The sequence below is a fragment of the Vipera berus genome, assembly GCF_964194415.1.
Source record: "Vipera berus genome assembly, chromosome: 1".
NCBI lineage: Eukaryota > Metazoa > Chordata > Lepidosauria > Squamata > Viperidae > Vipera > Vipera berus.
This window is the reverse complement of record NC_138202.1, coordinates 143,573,191-143,580,001: the sequence shown is the minus strand read 5'-3', so window position 1 is coordinate 143,580,001 and position 6,811 is coordinate 143,573,191. Positions and strand designations below refer to the sequence as shown.

At 38.6% G+C, this 6,811-nt stretch overlaps 1 long non-coding RNA gene across 1 annotated transcript; it reads right to left on the bottom strand.

Annotated features, from left to right (window-relative positions):
* Positions 1-3,634: 3,634 nt before the first annotated feature.
* On the bottom strand, positions 3,635-6,332 carry LOC308661604. Its single transcript, XR_014024984.1, has 2 exons — positions 6,221-6,332; positions 3,635-4,682 (listed from the first exon to the last, which is right to left on the bottom strand). It is a non-coding gene; the product is annotated as an uncharacterized lncRNA (long non-coding RNA).
* Between the last annotated feature and the right edge of the window lie 479 nt (positions 6,333-6,811).

The window sequence follows — 6,811 nt, the reverse complement described above, 5'->3', positions numbered from 1 at the left end:
CAACTCACCCATCCCTTCTGTAGGTATTTAAGAATGACATATTTGGCCGATTCCATAATAGTTACAAATCAGACATCAGCAATGTGGACAGCATAGTTCATGCTAGCTTACTTATTCTATCTGAAGGACACTACCCTGTACTTTACCATCTTCTTCTTCTAGAATTATTCCTGTGCTGTGGCAGGGACCACTTGTTGACAAAGCTGTCTCCATTTGGTTCAATCCAGGGCATCTTCAGGGGTGACGCCCACACATTTCATGTCCTCCTTCATGAGATCCATCCACAGTTTCTTGAGTCTGCCATGGGGTCACCGGCCATCAGGATCCAGACACATGGCTGTCCTCACCACTGAGTCTTCTTTTCTCCACTTTACTATATATGTAGGAAACCCAGCTCTCATACAACCATTTTTTACCTCCCGTTGAAGGCAGCAAAGGATAAAGAGAAGCCATCGGAAACAAAGAGCGGCTGTGCAGTTGAAGATCGAAACAATCTCCGACATGCTAGTACAGTAAACTTGTAAATAATTACATGTGTTTGATTAAAATAAGGTTAATATTCCCAATTAATGGTTTGCAGAAATAAACGTAAGGTATGCTGAACATTATTCCTATATCAGTTGGCATGGAGAAGAGCTTCCCTTGGCATCTATGGAAAGTTCTTTCCCCTTATGCTAAAGCATCCACAAAGGTGGATGTGAGGGTGTTCTGGCCACAACATCTGCCATTCCCCTGATTGTCAAGATTAAATTGCCATGGAGAATCACAGGTTTTGTCAATAAGGCTTAATTTCTCCTCCCCATGCACTGCATTCCTAATGATAACCTTCCCCCACCCCACGTAGCATTTCATTCTTTAAAAGCCACAGTGAGATTACCAAGTCTGTAATTAATATAACATGTAGCTGGGCCCTCAAGCTACCAAATCTTGTGCCAGATAAAATATTCCAGGGTGTGTTAGCAAAGACTTAATACTGGTATGCTTAACCAGCCTTCCCCTGGTGGGCCCCAGATGTGCAAAACTAAAGCTTCCATCACTCAGCGTCCCCATAGATGGGAGTTGCAGTCCAACCTACTTAGAGATTGGAAAAAGCTCTGCTAAAGCCTAGGTGGCCAACTTGTAAGATGATGCAGGATACCAACCCACAGTCGTTTATGTGACTCCTCTGTTTCAGACTCTTTAGATCTGAATTTTGTTTCTTTGAGTAGAACCCTAGCCACCCACACTGGAGAGAGGACTGCATATGTACCGAAGTACATAATAGAGTGGCACTATGTCATGTTTCAGATTGGATTAAGGGCACTCTCAACAAAAGCTTGGCCTCTCCTCTGAAATTAATCTTCTCAGGCACGTTGACATGTGCAGAACATAAGCTACCCATACTGTAATTCACTCTGCTGTGGAATCACAGGGCTCTAGGGCCTTGGCAGTGGGCTTCAGCTGGGTGACTTCCAAGCCATAGACCATAATCTTTCCATGTGGAAAGGGTTGAATCAAAAAAGTGACATTCATTTTTTCTACCTTTGAAGTGACTTTGCACATGGATGTTGCAGAATTAGCACATCTTTTAGCAATATAAGCTAATACCTTGCCTCATTTCAGAACTCAATGACAAACAGGAATAATCTCCCACGATAGATTTTTCTTTCATAATATGATAGAACCCCCATCCTCTACTCTGCATTCAGTTTCTCATAGGCATAGTTCGCAGATGACTAGCATATAGTTCAACTGTTGTTTGTTTGTTTGTCAGTTAAATGACAAATCTAACTAAAACATGTTACATTTTCCCAGGCTCTTTAATTAGGAACATATTTTTATTTTCACTTACAGTACTGAACATATTAATAATTAGCAGCAAACAGGAGGATAATTTCATCTGGTGTGAACGCAGCAAAACTCAGGCACTGTTTTAAAATCTTAAAGTTTAAGGTATGTTCTGTAGGAGAAAGGGCATACATGTCTTAAACTTTACCATGTGAAAATTAATCTCTTTTTTCTGTTTGTCTACTTCCTTGATAAGAGAGATTCTTGCTGGCTAAAAAGTATGCCGTCATTTAATGGACTTTGATATATTGTCAAGAATTCCTTATCCCTCTGGATTTATTGATTAAAATGGGATGTGTATGGGTGGACAGAAACAGAGTTAACTATGTAAACATTGCAAAGACACTTCTATAAATATTGTGGGGGTTTTTCTTTTTTTTCTTTCTTCACTCTCTTCTCCTTTTCTGCCTTTTTTTTTTCTTTTTTTTACTTTTTGTAGGTTTTAAGTTTGTGAAAAAAATTCTTCAGTAAAAATTTTATAATTAAAAAAAAATATCCCATTTCTTAGCTGCAGTGATAACCTAACCTTCAGTTGTCTATGGCGGAGGTCTGCAGTCTTTTTGAGTTGGTGGCCCAGTGGGAAAAGGAGGGACAGGCACCTTTATGCGTGCAGGCACACACACACAAGTGTGGCTCCATGCACACCAAAGAGGCCATGAGCAGCAAGGCAGCTCAGCTAGCGCCAGCACATGTGTACATACACTAGCCAGTCATTCACGTGGCCTAGTGGCCAAGAGGCCATGGCCTGGTAGTGGGCCATGGCCCATAGGTTGGGGACCTCTGGTCTATGGAGATTCTTGGTCATCCAGGTAATGGTTGTCCCAACCATGGTTGTCCCATGGTTGTTTTCAGTTCTTCTGAAGAACTGAAGAAGCTTCTTTGATGAGAAGAAAATGTCTTCAAGGAAAAACAAAAAGTCCAGGTGCCTTTTGGAAAAGCGCCTTTGGGACTAACATTCATTTCTAAAGGCCATTGAATCTGTTATTGGAATTGTGAGAAGTAACTCTCTGGATCAGTTACCATTTCCACAATGGAATTGTAGACATCATTGTAGTGGGTCAAATATGGACAATTCACATGGTCCCAAATGAAATAACTATCAGTCCTATTCACTCCTGAAGTTAACTTGAGGGGAAAGGCACTGGATACAAGAACCAAGAACCAAGAATGGCAATCCCTCACTTTCTGGAAGAATCTACCAATTCTCACTGGGGTCTAAGATTAGGGATGCAAGCCTCAGAATGGCTGGGCAGCTTGAGGGTGCTTCCTCCACCTTGTTAACCTTTTAGCCTTGTTAGTTTCTTGTTTGTTTTCCTTTTAACTTGTAAATTATAACCTTGTTTGTTAACTGTACTTTTCATCACTTTTTTGTATTGCTTTATGATGTCGTTTTTAAACTGTCCAGAATCACTTAGGTGGGATGGGCAGTGTAGGAATTTGATAAATAAATAGCAAATCATTGGTTATTTGTTTTTAGAGTGATCTTTATCCTTACAGTTCTATGAACCAATAGTTGGATGTCAGCCTGAAAGTTCTTTGGGCCGTTTCTTTCCAAATGCAAGATAAAAAGGCTTTTACAAAAATATAGATAATACCTATTAGCCTAACATGGGGCTAGGAGTTGCATGCTGTGATAACAGCACTGAACAAGGTAAAATGTCCTAAAAAATGGAGCCTTCAAAATATCTTCACTTGTGCATTTTTAACTCCAATCCAATGTGAGACACACACTTCTTCTGAGAACCACATGGAAAAAACATGTGGATTGATTCACAATGGAACAAAATAATTCAAATTACCTAGAAGGTTATGACATGGCATTACTTTATTGTAATAGTTATACATTGCATTACACATTTTGTCTTGATAGTTGCACCCTTTTCTATAAGATCCATTATACGTTGTACACAAAAAAAACAATTAGAAGTCTATCTCATTAAGATTTTATCTCACTCTTCCCCCTTTATCTCAAATTATTGGAAGAGGTATATTATGCAAAACAATAAAACAGCAAACACAACAAGCCTAAAATCCACTATCAGCACTAAAATCTTCCAAAAAAAAAACCCCAAAACTTGGCTCCGATTTGGACATGTGGGATGAAGAAACCAACTATATTGGCGGCAGCAACCACTAACACTATATCTGCCTCTTTCTTCAGTATTTGACACCTGCAGAGATAAAAACATTTTCAGAAGATATATATCTCTGAAATTCCTAAAATGATTCTGTAAAATCATCCCAGTGTTCCTCACTACATCCACAATAAACTACAACAAATCCTGGTTGGTGGGACAAAACTGCTACTTAAAAGAGGTAAAACGGTCAGTGTTGAAACTATTCTTATGCACTTCAAAGAGTTCAACTATTGTTTAACTATTTGCAGCTCCACAGGACTCAAAAGAACTCCAGCCTCCTCTTCATCCCTTTTTTTACAATATATGAGGATTTGGACCTAAGCCTGCTATGGGATGGAAACTTGATGGAACAGGTTGTGTGTTAAGATGTTTAGTTCTCCAGCTTCTAGTCCCTGTTGGAAGTATAACAAGAACAGACTTTCCCCATAGAGCTTTGCCATTTCCAATCTTGGTTTTTCTGCTGCCAATCCCAGCTGGATACTGGTTAGAAGACTGGAATATTTTCTCAAGTTCTGCTTCAGTTTCCATATTAAGGAGAAATTATGGCACATGGTGAATGGGATGGTAGAGTTTCTAAGTCTCCCCTCCCCGCCGCTTCCTAGGCTGTAGGTAGTTCATAGATATTCCCTACTCTATTTAAATTAGACAGCTTCCAACTCCACCACTGAGTTTCAGCCGTTCTTCTCTTGAAATGCCATCCCCAATCTAGAATGGAAACTGTACAGTGAAGAGAAAAAATAAAAAAGCATTAAATATTTATTATTACTAAATGCTATGAAGTTAAGTTTACCGTTCACCAAAAAGGAAAGAGGTGTTCCTAAGGCGATGAAGTCACTGTTAAAATGGATCAGGGTAGACTAAGACTGTGGGGGGGAATTGTAGGGGAAAAAATAAATGTGGGAAATCACTGCTAAAAGCAGGAAGTGGCCAGTGAGAAACAAAACAAGCTTATAGGAGATATTTTGTCTTCTAAAACTTTGAGGGCAGGTTTTATGAATGACCTTGCTATTCTGTGGATATTCTGCTTCTCAGTTCATTTAAGACATCTCCAAGTGAAACTGTTGTTTTTAAAAACCTTGCCCTGTAATAAATGGGTAGGTACCTTGACATAATAATTTAGGTCTATAACTGTTTCTTTAAGGATTTTTAGTTTAGTTAGTTAGGCAAATTAATTCAGTGAGGCCACATTCCCAGGAAAGTGAATCACGGGAAAGTCATATTGAATTCAACAGATAAGTTCAGAAGGCCACAACTTTTGGTTGACTTTTATAGAAATATATTATTTGTTGCTGCCATTTTTTCCAAGAGTTTCCATGCCAATTGAAGGAAACAAAGGCTGGATAGAATCAGAGGAAGTTATTCAATTCATGCAATACCAAACTTCCAAAATCTCAACAAGAGAAATTCTGATTGGCTATGAATAAAGTTGTATGTGAAGTTTACTTAGCCTTCCTAATCCTCTTGCCTCCAGATATATTGTATTACAAATCCCACCATACACCAGCCACATGAGCTTTGAATACTGTAGATTAAACTACCAGTAGGTAATCCATCAGCTAGTCCTCCATGACTTAATTTCAAAGCAAAAATCTGACTATCATAGACTAACACAGCTCTCCTCTACAGCAGGGGTCTCCAAACTTGGCAAGTATAAGACTTGTGGACTTCAACTCCCAGAATTCCCCAGACAGCATAGTTAGCTGAAGAATTCTGGGAGTTAAGTCCACAAGTTTTAAAGTTGCCAAGTTTGGAGATCCCTGTCTTAGAGTATCACTAAGACAAAAGTCTTTAAAAACCTTGGTTAGTGATAAAAATCATGAATGGCTGGTTTTATATAAAACACTAAGGTTTATAACATATGAAGTCCAAACCAAACACAATATATTTTACCTTAACATGTGTTAACCCAGCCTATGTGTATTTGCAAATAATGTTATGCTCACCCACATAGCATCAAGTAAAATGTGCCATCTATAAATTCTCGTCAAATTATTAATCATGGAGGATTCTTCTCTGGTAAATGGCAGAAGATGATCACTGAAGAAAGCTACGCTCACTACTAGGTGATAACCCTTTCCTGCTATTTATCTTCAATAATTTTAATTTCCATTAATTTGGGATTTCAAAACTTGGCCTTCATACCTTAAGCTAGGGACAACACATTTATCCCAAAGACAAGAGATAAATTATTTTAAAGAGTTCGGTTTTTAACAGTTTGCCTTTTCTTTCCTGAGGCACTCCATTTAGCTGCTCACCTTCCATCCCAATTTCACACAGAGCAAGAAGTGCTCAGAAAAAAGCTCCTGCCTAGAATGTCAAATAAATTCCAGCCTTTTCCATTCATTCATTACCTCTCCAGAAAGAGAATGTGCAGTTTGTAAAATGTTATACAATTAGTGCTCTCAGAGTGCTTTAAATGCAAACCTGTAAGAGGAAAGTAAAAACAAATCAAAGTTAATTGTGACTGGCTGGAACAAAATGCTTAAATCAATATGATGGCGGCTCATCTGCTTGTCATTTAGCCATTACCTGGGAGACGGATACCTCCTACTGTGGCTGATTTTTGATACACATCTAGTTTGCCTTGATTCTGCAGACACTGTTTAAGCCAAAAGCTATCCCATACTCCCTACCTCATTATAATGTTTGCTCTTGCCTGCTGGTTCTCTTTGCATCCTTTTCTCTCTTTCTCTTTTATTTTCTGACATGGCCATAAAGAAGAAGGGTCGTATTAAAAAAAAAAGTTGAAATTCAAAGAAAGCCATCTTCATATCAAAGCTGAAATTGACATCTTCATAGAATATATTCCACACAGGTATAGAGCAGTGAAGAAATATGTTTGGGTT